This window comes from Tenrec ecaudatus, chromosome 2 (genome assembly GCF_050624435.1).
Source record: "Tenrec ecaudatus isolate mTenEca1 chromosome 2, mTenEca1.hap1, whole genome shotgun sequence".
In the NCBI taxonomy this organism is placed as follows: Eukaryota; Metazoa; Chordata; class Mammalia; order Afrosoricida; family Tenrecidae; genus Tenrec; species Tenrec ecaudatus.
Genome location: NC_134531.1, coordinates 71,427,883 through 71,447,946, shown reverse-complemented (window position 1 = coordinate 71,447,946; position 20,064 = coordinate 71,427,883). Strand labels below are relative to the sequence as shown.

Here is a 20,064-nt window from a genome sequence, read left to right as displayed (position 1 = left end):
ACCAGCCCTTCTGAAAGAGAAAGAAGAAGCTGTCTGCTCTGGAAAGTGTTTACAACTTTGGAAACTCTATATTGGGTCTTTAAGAGTTAGAATCCATTTGTTGGCTGTGGATTTGGGTTTGGCTTTATAAGCCTGGGCGGAGACCCAGGTACTGATGGGAATAACCCCCTGCCATCTAGTTCATTTTGACTCCACACATACAGAAGACTCTAAACGGCAGTCCAATGCTAATAGAAGACTGTACGCAGCAGCCCAGTGCTTATCCAGGGCTCTTGTTGGTAATGTCTAAAATATTATTTTATTTGTTTAAGAAATTATAAAACAGTTTTTGGTTGACTTTTGTTTTGGCTGGCTGTGCATATCGCAAAGGCTTTAAGTCCGTTTCAATTGCACTTTTCTTCCTTTTACACCAGTCTTTGGGTCTGACGGGTAAGGAACCTGCAGGGTTTTTAAGGTTGTGACCCTTTTCTGTGTGTGTTTCTCTCGTTTGTAATTTTCTTATTTTCCATTTCATTTATAGACTATAACACACACAAAGGAAAACATACTATTTGTAGTTGCATAGTCTATCTCGCTAAAACAGAGACAGTATCCCAGCAAAGCCTCCATTTATGTGGTTCTTTCTTCTTCACTTTTTAAATTGAATTTTTTAACATTATATTAAATCTATGTGCATATATTTATAGGTTTAGTATTTAGGTAGCAGATGGACATTGGGCCTCCACTCACATACTCCCTAAATACAAGAACACTGTGTTCTATTAAACTGGTATTCCATGATGCTTACCTTCCCAACCCAATCACTGAAGACAAAGAGGGTGCATAAGCAAATATGGTGAAGAAAGCTGATGGTGCCCATCTATCAAAAGAGATAGCATCTGGGGTCTTAAAGGCTTAAAGATAAACAAGCAGCCATCTAGTTGAGAAGCAACAAAGCCCACATGGAAGAAGCACACCAGCCTGTGTGACACGAGGTGTCGAAGGGATCCGGTATCAGGCATCAAGGATGCAGAACAAAATATCATATCATTGTGAATGAGGGGGAGTGCAGAGTAAAGACCCAAAGCCCATTTGTAGGCAACTGGACATCCCCTTACAGAAGGATCCCGGGGTGGAGATGAGCCAGTCATGGTGCAGTTTAGCACTGATGAAACATACAACCTTCCTCTAGTTCGCTAATGCTTCCTCCTACCCACACCTCCCTGCACTATCATGATCCCAACTTTAACTTACAAATCCAGCTAGACCAGAAGATGTACACTGGTACAGATATGTACCGGAAACACAGGGAATCCAGGACAGATAAACCCCTTAGGACCAATAACGAGAGTAGCAATTCCAGGAGGGTAAAGGAAAGGTGGGGTAGAAAGGGGGAACCAATCACAAGGATCTACATATAAACTCCTCCCTGAAGGACAGACAACAGAAAACTGGGTGAAGGGAAATATTGGACAGTGTAAGACATGACAAAACAATAACAATTTATAAATTATCAAGGGTTTTCGAGGGAGGGAGGAGGTAGAGGGAGGAGGGAAATGAGGAGCTGATACCAAGGGCTCAAGTAGAAAGAAAATATTCTGAGAATGATGATGGCAACAAATATACAAATGTGCTTGTCACCATGGATGGATGTATGGGTTGTGATAAGAGTTGTACGAGCCCCCAATAAAATGCTTTAAAGATTTTTTATTGGGGGCTATACAGCTCTTTTCAAAATACATCCATACATCCATGGTGACAAGCACATTTGTACATTTGCTGCCATCATAATTGTCTTTCTTTTTTAAAAACCATTTTAATATGTTAACATCATTGAATTGTATGATTTGTGAATTATATGTCAATGAAACTGGAAAAACAAAACAAAAAGCTTGAGTATGTCCTGTGCTGCTGTGTCATGGATTAAAAATTGCATGACACATTAAATTAAAGCAAGCATGGGTTCAAGCAATCTTTGTTCTTACCCCACCCCTTTGTCTGAATATGCATTGTTTACCTCCTCGCTTACGCTGTTTGTCTGATAACACCCAAATACTTCCCAAATCAGTTCTGAGAAATCGTTCTCCTGGCTTCTTTCCCAGTGCTTTGCAAGAAAGTGATTTTCTCTTCTCCAAAGACCATTCTTCCCAGATAGGCTTTCTCTGTGCAGAGAAAGGGATCCTGCTTTGGTTGGTTTCCACCCATGACTTGTGTATTGTTCCAACCTCTGCTTCCTATAAACGTTAACAGCTTTCATGCCTTACATCACAGCAATACGTCTTGTCAGAAAAGACAATGGAAAAGAGCAATCAATAGAGCAGATGATCGCTGCCTCTCCCGAATCTATTAGGAGGGAGGCTGTGCATTTGTGCCTGAAAGAGAAAGAGAGTGAAGAGTAAGTACATGTGCTGTTTTCTCAGTGGGAATGTGACGGCTGATCCCTGAATCCAATCGATGAGTTGGGAGGAGAGCAGACAGGAAGGCAGGCAGCCAAATGATGCACAGGCCCTCCACTGGGGAGGCTCATCTCAGCCGAGGGAATCACAAATCGAATCACACAGGGGCAAAGAAGAATGAGAGCTGTATCATCTGAAAAAGTCATGCTGGCCCTTCTGGGGTCATTGGCAGCCGTTTTCTGACTTGCCAAATATGGTAGCCAGATGCTGAGGTTGTAATTTGTGTCTTCTCTAGGCTCAGGCTGCCTTGCACACCGTACTGGCTATGTCAACACATCTGCCTAAGGGGAAATAGAGCAAAGAAAACTATTCTTCAGATGAGCAGATATTCGTTCCAGGCTATGTTAACTCATCCAGGACTGACCACCCACCCTAGTAATTATGCCCAGTCTTAGAAACTTTTTTATTATGAATTAGGTGAAAGTCTACAGTGCAGAGCACTTTCCCGTCGAACAATTTGCATTTTGTTCCATGCCACTGAATGCAATCTCCACCGGGTACCATGCCACTTCCTCCTGTGTTCTCTGTTTTCATTCCTCCTTTGCCCCTAACCCTTCCAAATGCCGTACTTGAGCAAATGCTGCCTTTTAAAAGATCTCAAATAGTTGACGACTCTGAGGTGTGCGTAGCTCCCTGGTGTTATTGTTCCCCTTATGGACCTGTCGATTGTTTGACTGACATTGAGCTTGAGCCATTGGGGGAGTTCATTTTCAGATCTGAAAGGTGACTCGGGGCTGCGTTGCAACAGTTCTGTCAGTCTCTGGTCAACCAGGAAGCCTGGTCTGTTCATGATTTTGAATTCTGACTCACATTTTCCTCATACTCCATTCAGGACTTTCCAATGTGTCTTTTTAAGCCCAGTTGGATGTTCAAGTGGGCATTAGTCTGCTGGACTAATCGTTTCCTGGTGCCTTTCATTTTCTCCACTCTTCTTTCCTCTGAAAAGGAAGTGACCCCTGGTTGCAACCTCGGGAGCACTCGGGAGCTTTAAAGACACCAGTCGCTACTCACAAAAGTAAGACGTGGAGCTCCGGAGCACCACACCACGTTCCACAAAGCTTGCACATATGTAGACACTGCCAGAGTACACGAGACTTCCAGCCTCTCCTCACCCTCTCTAGCATTTGCTGTTTTCTCTTTGTTGGAATTGGTTTCCCACGGTCAGGGTATAGTTGTTGTTTTGATTTGCATCTCCAGAATGGCTAATGATCACAGGCATTTTAACACGGGCTTGTTAGCCATTTGAATGTCATTTTTGGTGAACTGCCTGTTCATGTCTCTTGTCCACTCTTTAGTTGGATTGTTTGTTTTTCTAATTGCTTAGATAAGGATAGATCAATACATTTGAAGAATGAAATTTAATTAATTAATTTGAACAATTAATTAATTGAAAGTGATGCAAATATGTTAAATATCATTTTCAAGATAACTAGCTGGGATCTACAAAGGGAATGAGATCAAAACAGAACCATTTTAAAATGAATGCTCAGGACTGGGCATCATAAAGAGCTATTGTAAAAAGCCAGGCAAAGGGCTTTATGCTAACAAATATTTTTTTTCATGGTTGCCAGGGATGGGGGAGGAAAGGAGGCTGTACTACCAACTAGAGGGTAGACACAAGTTAACTTGGTGAAGGAGAAGGCAGTAGACAAGAGGTGATAGCCAGACATGTTGGAGACAGGAAGACGCTAGAAGTGCAAGAGTAAAAAGTAACAGGGTAAATATACATAATCCTGTAATAATAGTAGTCGAGGAATAGATGTTTGGAAAGACATGCAGACTAAATGAGTATGGGAGGGAGAGTGGGAATAAATCCACCAATATATATGTTTGTGTTAGTCTGGGTTGACTAAAGAAACAAATCCAGGGACACTTATATATGTTTAAGAAAGAGCTTTATATCAAAGAATAAATGTATATTAAGAAAACATCCCAGCCCAGTCTGGATCAAGTCCATAAGTTTGATATTAGTCCTTATGTCTGATACCAGTATATAAATTCCTCCTCAGACTCACACAACACAATGATGCTGAATGCAGGAAGATCGCAGGCCAGTAGGTGGAAAGTCTTGTGGATCCAGTGGCAGTGGAAGCATCTGAGTGATGGCATGAGTCTCCACCTGGGTCCTCCAGCTCCAATGCTCTGGCTGCCTCAACGTAGTTCCATGTGACTTGTTCACAGGAATATGTAGCAGAGAGAGAGAGTTTCCAGAATCCTCCATAAGAAGGCCCTGCCCACAAGGAGGGATCAGGCTGTGACCTGATTGACAGGCTAGACCCTACCTCTTCATTCAAGTTGACAGATTATGTAACTGCTGCAAGGTTTGACAGAGAATATTTGTGCATGTGTATTTCCTATAAATATATCCGTGAATGGAGTGGTGCATATAGGAAGCAAACTTCTTATGAAAAGTTTGCAACCCTAATCAAACACCTCGAGTTAGGCCTGGGGGCTCAGGACCACAGTCTTGGGAAATACTTAGGTGAATTGGCATAGCATAGTCCACAAAGACAATGTTCCTTTTTCCTAGTTCCTTGTCTGTTGCATCATTGCTGAAAACGTTTTCCCACTCTGTGGGTTCTCTCCTCACTCTTTTGATGAAGTCTTCTGATTCACATGTGTCTTATGTTTAGGAGGTCCCAGTCATCTATTTTGTCTTCTATTGTGTGGCTTCCTTCATCACATTTGATAGTATGTCTGTGACATGCAATAGGGCCCTTAAGTTTGTCCCTATTCCTCATTGATCATATTAAAAGCTCTGGGACCTACACTTAGGACTTTGATCCATTTTGAGTTTATTTTCATTCATGGAGTGAGATATGGGTCCTGTTTCATTCTTTGGCAGATGGAGATCCATTTTCCCTAGCACCTAGCACCTGAAGACTTACCTACTGGTGGTGTATTGTTAGTGGTGATGTTTTTAAGTTTATTGTGACTTGAGTAGAAGTTAACAGAGAAAATTTGCTTTTCAGTCAACAGTGAACATTTTGATTCATGACTACTTACAATGCCCACAGTGTGAAAGCACTCTTCCTACTTCCTCCCAGTGTTTGGCATTTGCGTTCATCATTCTCTCCTATCCGTTCATGCATTCTGAGCTTTATTCTGGGAAAATGCTGCTCTCCGATCTCATATGACTCATTGGTCCAAGGGGTGTTTAGTGCCCTAGTGTTATTGCTCACCTTTTAGGCCTGTCTATTATTTTGCTGGAAGTTGAGCCAGTGGGATAACTTAAAAGGTTAAAGGGTGACTAAGGGACACAGGCTTGGGGGTTCCACCATTCTCTATGCAACTAGTAAACCTCATCTTCATGGTTAGTATTATTATTATTTTCACTCCCCCCCCCCCCCACGTGTCTAACTTCAACTCTCTCCAGGATCTCCTATTGTGATCTCTCTGAGTGGTCAACAGTGGTAACCAAGCACCATCTAGTTCTTCAAGTGTCAGAGATGTGGGGGGCTGTGGTTCAAGTGGTTCTTAGGATTAATTGTTTCCATGAATGTTCTATTTTCTTCATTCTTCTTTGCTCAGGCAAGAAAATATCAATAGCTGTATCTTAGACAGCCACTCAGAAGCTTTTAAGACCCCAGTTACTTTGGTGGACTCACCAAAGTAGGATGTTGAATATTCTCTTGTGGACTGGTATGCCAATTGACCTTGATGTGCCCAATACTATATTCCTCAACACCCCCAGACTCAGCAACATGTTCTCCAGCTTCTGTTTAATAAAGACTTATTTAACAAAATATTATATGTAAGACATGCTTCACCTGCGGGATAAAGAGGTGGTGAAATCGAGCTGAGAAAAGGTATCCAAGGATTTCCAGGCAGGCTTCTAACAGTGACCACCCAAGGAGGTGACATTTAACCTGATATTGGAATGGTAAGACAAAGCTAGGCAAGCTAAGTTCAAAGAAAGAACAGAAAGGCAGAGGAGAATGAACTTGGCTCACAATGTCAGCAGGTCTGTATTGTGGGAGAGGAAGTAGTGAGTGGTTAATGATTAACCAGATGAGGAAGAACTTTGCTGGTCAGGTATGGCATTCAGACACCTTTGAATTCTGTTTTTGTTGATGTTGTTTTGTTTTGTTTTCTGATGTCCCTGACCTACATAGCTTTCTATATAAAGTGTGATTTTAAGATTATAAAATGAAATTTCTTTTTAAAGTAAAGGTGTTTAAGGAAAAGAGTAAGATCTCTCGCAAGCATTGAATAAATTATACAAATGTGACTGTGACTGCAAAAGTGGTGCCTGAATGACTCAAGACAGGGAAATGCTGCTGCCTTCAAGAGAGAACATGGAGCAAGGTTTTGGGGTCTCAAATTGCTTAGGAGGTCAAGTGAGCAGTAATTTGCAATAATATGAGACGGCGTCAGGCCAGAGAGAGAAGCAGAGGTCACGATGCCTAGTAGAACATTAAAAGACCCAAGATGTCCATGCAACGGAAGCACAGTCTAGCTCATGGACCATTTGGCTCATGGCCTGGAAGCATCCTCTCTCCCTTCTCAAATATTCTCTTCAAAATGCCAGCCACTGTCTCTTCATGCTTTAATGTACCTTCTAAAGTTGATCTTGATAGTGAGTTTAGGCAGATTTCCCCAACACAGAATTTTAACCTATAGGAAAGATACTCCTATTGTAATGAACCTCCCCTTGCAGAAACATAACTCTGACACTTCAGGACACGCAGGCACACAGAAATAGAATGGTAAGAGTGACACCACAAAAGAGTCTCATTCTCATGATTCTCAGGTCTATTTTGAAATCTGTGTTTCTGAGAATATCTGCATTTCTGAAATCAGATTACAGCTCATAACTGATGTTTATATATAAATTGAAATTATAAACTAAATTTAACTAAGATCTCCTCCTCATTGTTAAAAATGAGACTTAAGTGTTTATTGTTTCCATTATATATGAGCATGAATATAATGTCATATATAATAAAAAAGATGCTGAAAATTGTTTTCTAGTTTGACAGATCAACATTTCAAGTGTCTCTACAGCTTAGGATATAGACATCAATACATTAGTATTGAGCCGAGAAATTATCAAGTAAGACAATCAATCAGAATTGCCCATTGCTTTGCAGGTTATCTGCATAGTAAAGTAAGAAATTTCTGAAGTATACAGAGTGTTGCAAGACTTCTTTAGTGAAATTACACCTCGAATGGCAGATACCTACTTCCAAAGGGGCTTACAATTATAAATCTTCAGGTAAGTCTCCCTGCTGGACAGAAAATAAGGTAAATGTTCTTTTAAGAGTTCTTGTTTTTACATCCTACCACTATGATTTTTCTGACTGACTTATGACAACGGTAATACATTCCCTAAAATGTTGCAGGTAAGCGAGACAGCGCTATCTCTTTCTTAGCCTCCTTTTGCTCATTATGAGGACTTTTTTAATTTTTAAGTCATGTTCTGGAATTCCATTTTAGTTTCAAAACCAGATCCAGGCCCATGGAGCTCAATTGTTTGAAGCAAACATTTTATTGGGGAAAAAAAACCAGAAAATTCAATCTAACATGTTTCAAATTCAGTAATGACAAAGGATAAAGATGACTATATATTTTTTAATTTTTTAATCATTTTATTGGGCGCTCTTACAGATATAGCAATCCATAGTTCAATCACATCAAGCAGCATTGTACAATTACTAACACAATCAGTTTCAATACATTTTCTTTCTTCTTGAACTCCTTGATATTAGCTCCTCACTATCCCCACCCTCAACCCCGCCCCCAGGAACTCTTACTATTTTTTCCTCTATAAGAGGTTTTTGTTGCCATATCTTATACAATCCAATACATCCTTTCATATACAATACTGTTGTCTGATCCCATCGAGTGGGGTTATACAGTCATCAGTGCAGTCAGCTCCCTATCCCCCCTCCCACCTCCAGCACCGCCCACCCCGCCTCGCTTCCTGTACCCCCAGGGAACCATTACTCCTGTCCCAGATTCTGAATGGTTATCTATCTTGGCTTTCATGTACCAAGTGATCTCAAATATACAAATGAACATATGCAAATCTAACATGATTAATGAGGTAAAACCAATAAAAACCATAATAGTAAGAGTAGGAAATATTAAAGTAATAGAAAATAGTATAGGTGATATACCTCACGCTGGATTTTTCATCCCTTCTGTGTGGCCCTTCTGAGAGGGACTGTCCAAGTATCTTACAGGTAGGTTTGGTCTCCACTACGTCCATGCCCTTTTACATCAATTTGCTTGTTTTTGAACTTCTGATATCTGATCCCTTTGACACCTCATGATCACACAGGCTGGTGTGCTTCTTCCATGTGGCCTTTGTTGCTTCCCTTCTAGATGGCCTCTTGCTTAATTACAAGTCTTTTAGACCCCAGACACTATATCTTTTAGTAGCGGGGCACCATCAGCTTTCTTCATCACATTTGCTTATACACCCATTTTGTCTTCAGCGATCGTGCCAGGAAGGTGAGTATCATACAGTGGCAAGTTATTAGAACAAACCATTCTTGAACTGAGGTAAGGTTCAGTAGAGGACCAAAGTCCATCTGCTTCCTTGTTGCATTTGCATATATATACATACATAAACAAATGCACATATATACATACATTTTTTCTTTCATCTTTTCTTTTTTCACATCAGAGAACTTTATTGGACACGGATGTCAGGGACCTGCGGGCCCCGCACAGAGTTCTCCCGGCGGCCTGGCGGGCGGCGGCCCAGCCCCGGGAGCCCCCAGGACACACTACCTAGAGTTACTATGGAATGGGCGGCGAGGGCTGCTCCACAGACGTGTGAACAGGTCAAATCTTTATAAATAAAACATCCAGTGAAGAGGAAATGACGAGTCTAGTCAACCTGATACACAGCACTCTGGGGCTGCGCCTCACTGGGGCCGAAGGGAGGAGTGGGCTCGGATGTCCACGGCACTGGGCAGGGGTCAAGGCGGGCACGGCCAGTGGGCACTAAGACACTGCGCATTTACAAGACCAGCTACGGGGGAGGGTGGGGGTCAGCGGCCCGGCGGGTGTCAGGCTGTTCATTCTGGAATGAGGGGGTGGTCTGTACATCGGATCGGCGGCCACTGAGCACGGTGAGGGCTACTTGGTAGACAGGATGAGGGCCACGATGAGGCCGTCGAGCCCCAGCACCTCAGCGAAGATGAGGGTCAGGATCATGCCCACAAAGAGCCGGGGCTGCTGGGCTGTGCCGCGCACACCGGCGTCCCCCACGATCCCGATGGCAAGGCCAGCCCGCTCAGGCCCACACTCAGGCCGGCGCCCAGTTGCAGGAAACTTGTACAGGGTCATCCTCTCATTCAGGGAGTTGGAGATGAGGACAGCCACCACCAAGCCATAGATGGCGATGATGCCTGCCATGGCCACAGGGATGACGGACTTCATGATCAGCTCCGGCCGCATGACCGACATGGCTGCGATGCCCGTGCCACTCTTGGCAGTGCCACAGGCGGCGCCCAGGGCGCTGAAGATCATGGCGGCCGTAGCGCCCATGATGCCAAAAAAGGCGGCGTACTCGGGGCCGGGAATGGTCTCGGACATGTCTGCAGGAGTGGGGTGAGCGCAGCGGGCGAGTCGGCCAGGCGGCAGGCAGGCGCGCAGACAGCAGGGTGAGAGCATCCGCGGCAGCTACAGCCTCATCTTTTCTTTTTCTTTTCCTCCTACCCCACTATTATCTTTACCCTTTATTCACCTCTCAAGAATTCCTCTCAGATACAATTCGATTGATTAAACGCAACCAGGAAAGCTTTACCCTCCTCGCCATCAATTTTAGAACCCTTAACAGTTCCCCTGTACCCGTCTTTGCTGGCTCCCCACTCACCTCCCTGCCCTGCCCTCCCATGGTCCCTAGGAACTGTCAGACCAGATGCTGTCTCTGTGAGATTACTTATCCTGCCTGTCGTGTACAGATAAACTCCAAAAAGAATAAGCAAACCAGCAAATACACAGAGTCACAGACCGACAGGGATCCTAACATAGAGCAGATGAATATCTCTCTTTAAATAGAGAGAAGGACATGTTATAAACCATCAGTCCAGTCCCACTTTGTACCAGAGCTGCAGATCCCAGGTCCCCCTTACCTAACAATTTATTCAACCTTTTACTCTTCAGCCTTCATGCCCAATAGGCGGGCAGCCTAAACTTCCCCACTGCTATTCCTGCAGTCAGGGATGGAGCAGTCTAGTGGCACCCTACCCCCACCCCCACCCCCACCAGTTACGCCATTAGACATTCATTCAGTGTGTCCACCTTGTGAGTCATCCCCAACCATTCAGATGGGTGCCAAGTACTGGCCCCAGAGGCAGAAGTCTATGATCTGGCTACTTCTGAGACTCCGTGGCTTCACTCCCATCTCTGGTCTGTGTCGCTCCCCTCCTGATTTGCCCCATGTGTACGGTTCTGGTCTGCTGCTCTGCCCTAGCTGAATCTTCAAGGCTGCCCTCTACAGCGCTGAAGGTGGCTAGTTTTAAGTTTGCGTGTCACCAAGACCTCTTGGTCCACTGAGAACATTTGAAATGGAATTGCAGAATTCACGTTGGAAATCGACACAACTGACTCCCAGTAAAGTGAGAGCAGAACAGCTCAGATGTGGTCGGAAGCGCCCAGAGCCTTCATCAGCGTGTTTTAGAGAGAGAAGAGAAAATGTCTGCAGATTGGCTTCAGTGGAGGTCTGTGAATTTTGCTAACCCTTCTTTTAAGCACCATGTTGACAAGAATAAAGTGTGCTTAGAAGTAATGCATTTTTAAAAAGTCAAGTGTAAGTAATGGGGCATCCATGTGATGAGATAATACAATGAAACACTATCACTTTAGACATCTAAATTATTAATGCTAGGTAATAAGTGCCTAACTCTTTCCTTTGTCCTCTTCTTTGGAATGGTTTGAAGTTTTCCATAGTACAAAGATGTTTTAAAAATAAAAAGACTCTCGATTGCAGTCTTCCTTCCCTCCTCTTAGGTCACTAGCTCCTTTGAGAGTTTGGTGACAGCCCTGGGCCTCTCCGTGGAAACTGTAGACAGACAGACTGACTGCATGCTATTTCAAGGGGTTTGTGGACGCCCCGGTTTCTGGCCCATTCTCTTTGATTTACAGAGGAGGAAATGAAGTTCCAGAGAGCTGAGGTGCAGTTGAAGGTCATGGAAAGAATCAGTAGCTCCAGCGCTGTCACCTGCTTCTTTGACAGTGTATCCCTTAGGGACTAATCTCAAAAGGCTCTGCTGAGTGTTCCGCCCCTATGTCCTGCCGGACTTTCAGTTTTCGTAAATGAAGCTTCCATTTCCCCCGGTGTGGCAGTCTGGCATCCCTCTTTTTTTTTGCTTTTTAACATTTTCTTATGAATTAGGTGACAGTTCATACAGCAGATCAACATTTTACAAACAATTCATATATATTATGATCCAACGTATCCATTGCTATCTTCTCAATTCATCGTTGCTTACCCCCACTTCCTCAAGGTGTTTCCTGTTTTCAAATACTACCCTTTTGATCTTAAATGGTTGCTTATTCTAACAGACTTGAGTTAGCTTCCAGACGTGCAGGATAAAGGCCTTGCTGGCCCCGAGGAGACGCTATCCAACCTGGTTTCTTAAGAGTTTGAGTTCAGTTTCACATTTTGCTCTCACTCTGTACCCACCCACCGCCACTTTGTTTATTCTGGCTCCTAGTGACCCTGTATGAGAACTGCCCCTTCGGATTTCCAAGGCTGTCCCTCTTTATGGGAAAAGAAACCCTCATCTTTCACCCTCTTCCTAATGGGCTCGAACTGCGGAACTGCAGTCAGCAAGTTAGCAACACTGGTGGTTAAGTAGTATGTCAACTTGATGTACCTACCTGTGTCAAGGTAGAAGTGGGGTCCAACTAGCTAATCGGGTCACAGCATGGTAATGCCTCTAGCTTATTTTATAAGTGAAACACCTAGAACTTCTCTCTTTTGTGCCAATGAGACCTGCTCTTCGTGGGAGCTGTCAGCGCCCAGCCATGCGCCTCCAGACCTTGGATCCACAAGACTCTGCATCCAGTGCCTGTGATCTCCCAGTTTCCCCGTTCGCCTTACTGCGTCTTCTGATGGCGTCTGCATGGGTCCAAAGGGAGCTCCAGCTAGTATCTGACCTACGGACTTGAGTTAGACTGCGCTTGGCAGCTTTCTGGATAGAAAGTTATTTCATATGCCTATATGAGTGTACCTGGTTTTATTTTCCTAGAAAATTCACCCTACCACAGCAGCTCAACCCATACCCCACCACATAATTAGGGCTCTTTAATGTGATCTTTTTCTGAGAAGTTAGTACTGGTAGCCGGACACCATCCAGTTCATCTGGTCTCAGGGTGTGGAGATCCTGAGGGTCTGTGTGATCCATTAGACCACTGGACTAATTGTTTCCATGTGCCATTTTTTAAAATCATTTTATTGGGGCCTCTTTTTTTTTTTTTTTTTAAACATTTTATTAGGGGCTCATACAACACTTATCACAATCCATACATAGACATACATCAATTGTATAAAGCACATCTGTACATATTTTGCCCTAATCATTTTCTTTTTTTTTTTTTTTTTTGCTTTTACATTTTATTAGGGACTCCAACAACTCTTACCACAATCCATACATATACATACATCAATTGTACAAAGCACACCCATACACTCCCTGTCCCAATCACTCTCAAGGCATTTGCTCTTCACCTAAGCCCCTTGCATCAGGTCCTCCTTTTTTTCCCCCCCTCCCTCCCTTTTCCCCCCTCCCACATATGCCCTTGGTAATTTATACCTCGTTATTTTGTCATATCTTGCTATTGGGGCCTCTTACAGCTCTTATCATAATCCATACATACATCCATTGTGTCAAGCACATTTGTATATATGTTCCCACCAGCATTTGTGCCTTTCTATTTTTGTCCCTCTTCTTTACTCTGAACAAGGAGAGACCAGTAGTTGCTCCTTAGGGGACTGCTCATGAATTTTTAAGACCCCAGTGGCTCCTTGCCAAATTAAGACGTAACACATTGCTTTGCCAATGACCTGAGTGTCCTCCTAGACTATGGTCCTGTCCTCCAGGTGCCAGCGACTCATTTCCTGTATCTAAGAAGTTTTCATAGCTTTATCCCTTGTATGATCCACCACATTCATGGATATCTACACATATACAAATGGTAAATACACAGACATCCTCTGTCAAACCCATGTAGATTCATGGGTGTACTCCCTCTCTCACCTGTTCAGCTGACGTGTGTGTCCCGTCATCCACTCCTAGATCTCTACTATTGCAGGGCTACATCTATAATGCTATTTGCCTCTGTTGCCTTCGATTCTTACAAACCTCCCAGGATTTTCCCCTGCTTCCATCATGTCTGTCCCTATCCTTCCTATTGTTGTGTAGCACCTTCCACTTGGTCCAAGTTAACATTTACTTACCCTCTAGCTTGTGACTTCTCCTCCCTCCCTTCCTCTCTTACTCCTCAGAAGCATCAAATGTTTTTTAATGTGAAAACCTAGTTTAGACTTTTCATAAAAGTGTCTCCCACAATACCTACTCATCCTTTTGTGTTTGGCTCATTTTACTTGGCATAATGTCCTGTAGCTTCAACCGTGTTATGAGGTGTTGCCCATGTTCCATCCTTATTTTTAACATTGTATAGGCATCTACTCGTGTGAAGATTTAATGCTTATAATAAGTTTAAAAAATTAAAGTTTTAGAAACCCAAAGTGTAGTTCTACTCTGTTCTATAGGGTTGCTATGAGTCAGAATCACTCCTTAACAGTGAGTGAATTAGTATTCCACTGTGCGTATATATTAGTGTATTTACCTATCCTTTCACTGTTTTTGAGGTTCAAAAAAGACCACAATCTTAAATATAATCTAAGGAGAACATTGATTGAGTCTTAAAAGGGGTCAAAAACAACACAAAATCATAGGCACATCATCCGGATGAAGGAGGTCAAAATGGCGTCCAAGGATTCAAGTTGGGGTGTTAGTTAACTAAGGCACAAAGGAAACTGTCATAAACTCAACATGGGTGGCAGACCAATACAGCAAAGTTATAGGCAAGACGACAGAACAGGAACAGGACTATGATTGGGACACATAGATTAGGGTCTTCTGACCAACATGGGCAGCGCACAACTGATATGGCATGAGCCATGACTACGTCATCTCCAGTAATGTCCAAAATATGGTGACCTCCATCAAGGACACATCCAGGCCAGCCCCTAAGAAGGAAAGGTTGGGGAGTGGGGGCGGTCAGTAATCTACTTTCCAAGTGTTCTGCCTGAGGACGAGATTGTCTGCGCCCCTTGGTTAATGATGAGAAAGAATTCAATGGAGGCTTCATCTATGTGGGGTCTCTGCACATGGATTTGGGCCCGTCACTGACATCCTTCGCCTATTACAAACCAGGATGTTCAGATATCAAACTCGACTACACCACCCATGGCATGTAGCTTGTTTGCATCATTTTGCATTGTCACTCGTGCTGTGGTGGACCTGGACATACATCTCTCCATTTCTGTCCTGGCCTGGAGTCCCTCTTTCCTGTTCTCTTCCTCACTCTCCATATCCAGTCAATCAGCAAATCCCGGGACCCTTGCTGTGCATGGTCTCTCACACCTGCCTCCTCTTTCCCTTTCCTTCTCCTCTCTCCACAGCTCGGCCTGCACCTCAGTAGCTACCACCTGACCCGCTTCTCGTTGCTATGTGGTAGAGGGTCGCTTCTCACTCAGAGTGACCCGGCAAGGACAGCACTGCTCACAGGGCTCCCAAGGCTGTGACCTCTACAGGAACAGCCTTGTCACATCTTTCTCCCGTGGAATATAGATAATGGAGTTGAACCATGACTGACCTTCACTTGGGAGCCAAATGTTTAATCACAGCATCAAGGGGCCATTCCTGACATTGCTGAAGAGGAAGGTTAGGAGGAAAAGGCTATAGCTTTAAAGACTCTCAGTGGCCTCATATGCATATAAAAGTTAGGCAGTGGATAAAGAAATTGTGCAAAGGATAGATGTATTTGACTTATGATGGTGAGATCGACTATTGAAAGTACCAGGGACTGCCAAAAGAACAAACCAGCCTGTCTTGGAAGACGTGCAGCCAAAATGCTCCTCTCCCTTACTTTGGACTCGTTACAGGAGAGGCCAGCCCCTGGGCAAGGACAGCATGCTTGGTAAAGTAGAGGGTCAGCAAACAAGACCTTTGATGAAATGGATTGACACCTCCTTACCAGAGCGCACTCACACCTCACAACAAGTGTGCGGATGGCGCGGACCGGGCAGTGCTTTGTTCTGCTGCACACGGGGTTGCTATGGGTGAGGCATGACCATGGGGCACCTGCAGCAACAGTGTTTCCAGAAGCAATGCCATATCTTTCTCTTGCAGAGTGGCTGGTAGGTTTAAACCACAGACCTTTCCGGTAACAGCTGAGCACTTCACTGAACTATTCTGTCTCCAGGGCCCCTCCGCTTCGTCACGCTGCCATACTTACGAATGCGTTATTATCAGCGTATTGGTATCTAGTACTGCACGGACAGGTAAGAATTGGTTAGATATCATTGCTACTTTGATTTAATTACAGAGATTGTTGTTGCTGTACTTACGCACGATAGCTACAAACCCTGAAGATCAAAATGTAAATTGCCTGCTGTTTCTTTGTTTGAAAGGTTGGTGGCCTGAACTTCTATTGCTTGATAATATTTATTCTCCTTTCAATTATACTTAGCGAGAAGATAAAACAATGACTAATGCTTCATCACCACCCCTGCCGAGCTGCTGCATTCACATCTGAGTCACAAGCTTTGTCACTTTTTACAATGTCCCATGGTTCAGAGCAGACGTCCCCGAATTTCTGTCTGTCGACATTTTCATAGGCTAGAGTTCCATGAAGGGCTCTCCAAGGTTCAAGCCTTTACTGGGTTCTTCAGTCTGAGAACAAGCTGGAAGAACAGCCTTCAGAAACCTCCATGATCTTAGCATTTCAAGAAGGCTTAAGAAGTTCAAGGTTTCAGAGGAAGCGCAAGGGTTCATGGGGACCAAGACAAACAATGCACAGGCAATCTAAAGAAGGGGGGTGTAAGCTGAAAGGGACACAGACTGATGGTCTGTTGCTCTCTACTTGAGAACGAATGTCTCCTGAAACGTTAGGTGCATTATAGACTCTCGATACAGACAGACTGAGCCCATAAACTGAACTACCGCTTTCTTCAGACAACACTCTAGATTTTCTGAGATGGTGGTGGTCCCTACAACTTCCTCCCCACATGGCAAATCCCAGTCCTCCCACCTAGAAGAGGAGCCTCTCTGTACAATGGCAGACCGCAGTCTGCCAGGAGATTGTTGCCACTCTTGAGTTGGCTCCACCACGTGGCAACGCCATGCACAACCGAAGGAAACATTGCCAGGACTTCAGTTTATGCCATGTCAAGGGGAAGTCTGGGCATCTTCAAGGGACTCAAATTGTGCTTCTTTTAAATGCCCTTTGAAAGGGCTCAAGTAGAAAATGTGTTGGAAATGATGATGGAAACTCGTACACAAATATGCTTGATACAATTCATGTATGGAATTTATAAGAACTGTAAGAGCCCCCAATAAAATGACTTAAATTTTTTTAATGTTCTTTGAGTCTGAGGAACAAGAAAAAGACATAATAAAGCCTGTGGGGTGGATGGGATAGGTTTTCCTAATGAAAGCCTCATCGGACGGATGAGCATTTAGGTTGTTCTATCCTTTTGCTACTGTGAACAGTGCTGCGATGAACACAGGGTGCACACAGCTCTTGGTGCCATGGCCCTTACTTCTCTGGGATCTATACCAGGTACAGGGATTGCTGTGTCTCATGGTATTTCTAGTCTCAATTGTTTCAGGAAGCACCATTTCCCAGAGTTGTTGGTTTGCAGAGTTGTAAGATCCTACCTGGGAGTCAGGAGTTCTGGGAAGGATTCTATTCCCAGTACAGATGCTGAACTGCTGAGTGATAACAGGGCCTCCGTTCCCTACAGAACGCAGGCCTCATAAGACCTGCATGTTTTCAGAGCACTCAGAAATTCTTGCAGGCGAGATGCTGTGTGTGCAGTTCAGCTGTCGGCACCGCTTGCTCGGGGCTCAGCATGCACCTCCCTAGGGGCTGGGAGCTCCGGATGGGCCTGGGTCTGATTCCTATCAGTTGTAATGCTGCGACAACCCAGAAGTCCTTGGAACTTGTCAGTCCAGTTTGGGTATGGGCCTCATATTAGGCGAAGAACTGACCATTACATCTGGAAGGCTCCCTGCTAGAGGAAGTGGGGAGTTAATTGTCATATGACTAACAGTACCCCTGAACAGAAGTTTATAGCCCCTACATGCAACATCTGGCAATACTCCATTGCCACTGATTTGATGCCAACTCAGTGAGCCTATCGGACAGAGTAGACCTGCTCCCTAGAGTTTCAGAGGCTGTAACTTTACAGGAGCAGACTGCCTCGTCTTTCTCCTATGGGGCAGCTGGTGAGTTGGAACCACAGACTTTTCAGTTAACAGCCCAATGTTTAATCTGCGATTCTGCTCAGGCTCCTCCCTTGCCACATTAAAAGGGACTCAGCGAATATTTATTGGGTAAGTGTCAATTACACTCGAAGATCAGGTGTAGGAATCTTGTAAGCCTCCAGGATCTGTCCAGGTGGCCTGGTCTATTAAGTACCAACTAGGATCCACCCAGATCCATCACGGTTGGCAGCACCTTTCTGGTCCTTTTCTAGCTACGGTTCAAAGACAGGTGTTTAGAGAGAGAGAAAGAAATTTCATTTGTTGAGAGTGTGAAAGCAATCTTTTGCATTTAGAGTTTTCTCCTCTCTGGGCATTCAGATTCATTTGGGTGCCTTTTATCCATAAGGAAGAAAGAGCCTTTTGCACCTGCAATTCCATAGTACCCCCACAGAACCACAGGTGCCTGGGAGCACTGAGTGCCTGTGTCCCCAGCCAAAGGGAAGAAGTCAAAGAGACAAAAGAGTTTGGTGCAAGAGGCGGCTGTCCTGACCTCATCCTGGGCCAGAAGGAGACTTGGGTGTGAAAACTGCCACACAAATAAAGGGCATACAGTCATGACTCATTCATTAGATGTTTGATTATATTATGATCTTGCCAACCTGATGTGCTTTCTATTCTTGTGTATTCCGCTGAGTCTCGATTTTTTTCTCCCTGTGTGCTTGGCTAACGAGCCCTAGTGGTGCTGCGGCATCAGCAGGGGAGTGCTAACATCATATAGGATTGTTATGCTTCGGAATCAACTCGGGGACAGTGAGTTTGGTTTGGGGTATTCTCAGATGAAGTGGAAAAGTTGTGGAGACAATTATTTTGTGTTTGTCTTTTCTCTTTTAATGAATGATTTAATCACCAAATGGAGCTCCCTGACCCAACCAAAAACCAAGCCCATTGTCTTTGGGTCAAAGCCCTGCACAGGGTTTCCAAGATTGTCCGTCTTTATGGGAGCCGCACTGTTGCCTGTGGAGCAGCTGGGGGATTTGAACTACTGACCTTGTAATTAGCACCTAACCCACAGCATCGTCAGTGCTCCTTGAACTCTCCTACAATGCAGTATTAAAGTTCACGGTTGTTTGTGCGAGTGTGAATTTGGATGCTGCGTTAATCTCCGATGGACCCAGACACTCAATCCTCTCCAAATCATGTCTACCAAAGCATGCTCTCCCGCAGCACACGTGGCTGATGAGTGGGTAGAATCATTAGAGGACTCCAAGTGAATCCTGGGTCATCAATTTGTGATAATTGGCAGGGTGACATTTAACTGTGGCTAATGGCCTCAGGTCGTCAAGCCTTAATGATTCATATACTTTCTGATCTCTGTCCTCTAGCAAGCCTGTTTTTGTATTTAATGGATATGTGTCTACAAGTTAGTCAGAACAGAACATCATACTATTGTCCTGGGCATTTTAATAGCATGCTGGTTTATGTTCCAAACTGCTGGCTGTCTTCTCCTGTTGCATCATGGTTCTTGCTGTGATTTCATTTAACTGTGACCCCCTGGCTACAGGCTGGGCCCAGGGGGATGGATGGTCCATACAACCGATTTAGCATAAAGCAGTATTTAGTCTAATCTGCAAGGCATAGGAAAACCAGCCAGAAGAGGCAAAATCTTTCAAGAGTATGGCCTGGTCAGCAGCCCTGTGGAAGAAGGTTAGTTCTTTCAAGAGGACATGTGATGAGTCTCTAAAGTATTAACGATCTATCCAGGAGGTCAGTGGGTCAACTCATCTCCATTAGCCAGGCAGTCTACGCTTAGTTTCTGAGCATAAGGTTCTGATCGAATGCAATGGTTGCTTCTTTTCTTATTCCACTTGGGATTGGTGAGTGTCACCATCTGCAAGTGGAGGCCCTTCTGCTCGCTCTTTGAGAAGTCAGTTTACAAGACTTCAGTCTACAATTGTGGCATTCTTAAATTTTTTTTTTTACCTCTACTCAAAGTAGGCAGTGCATTATCCCTGATGACCAAACACACACACACACACACACACACACACACACACACACACACACGCGCGCGCGCATGCCACTTTCTCCCACAATTGAAACAAAAAACCCAAAAGGCACTCTAATATTTTCTATCTCATTCTATTCCACCTCCTCCTCCACCTCTTCCTCCT

The 20,064-nt window shown here is 44.2% G+C and overlaps 1 pseudogene; it reads right to left on the bottom strand.

Moving 5' to 3' along the window:
* Positions 1 to 9,527: 9,527 nt before the first annotated feature.
* Positions 9,528 to 10,009, bottom strand: LOC142440845 (V-type proton ATPase 16 kDa proteolipid subunit c pseudogene; annotated as a pseudogene).
* Between the last annotated feature and the right edge of the window lie 10,055 nt (positions 10,010 to 20,064).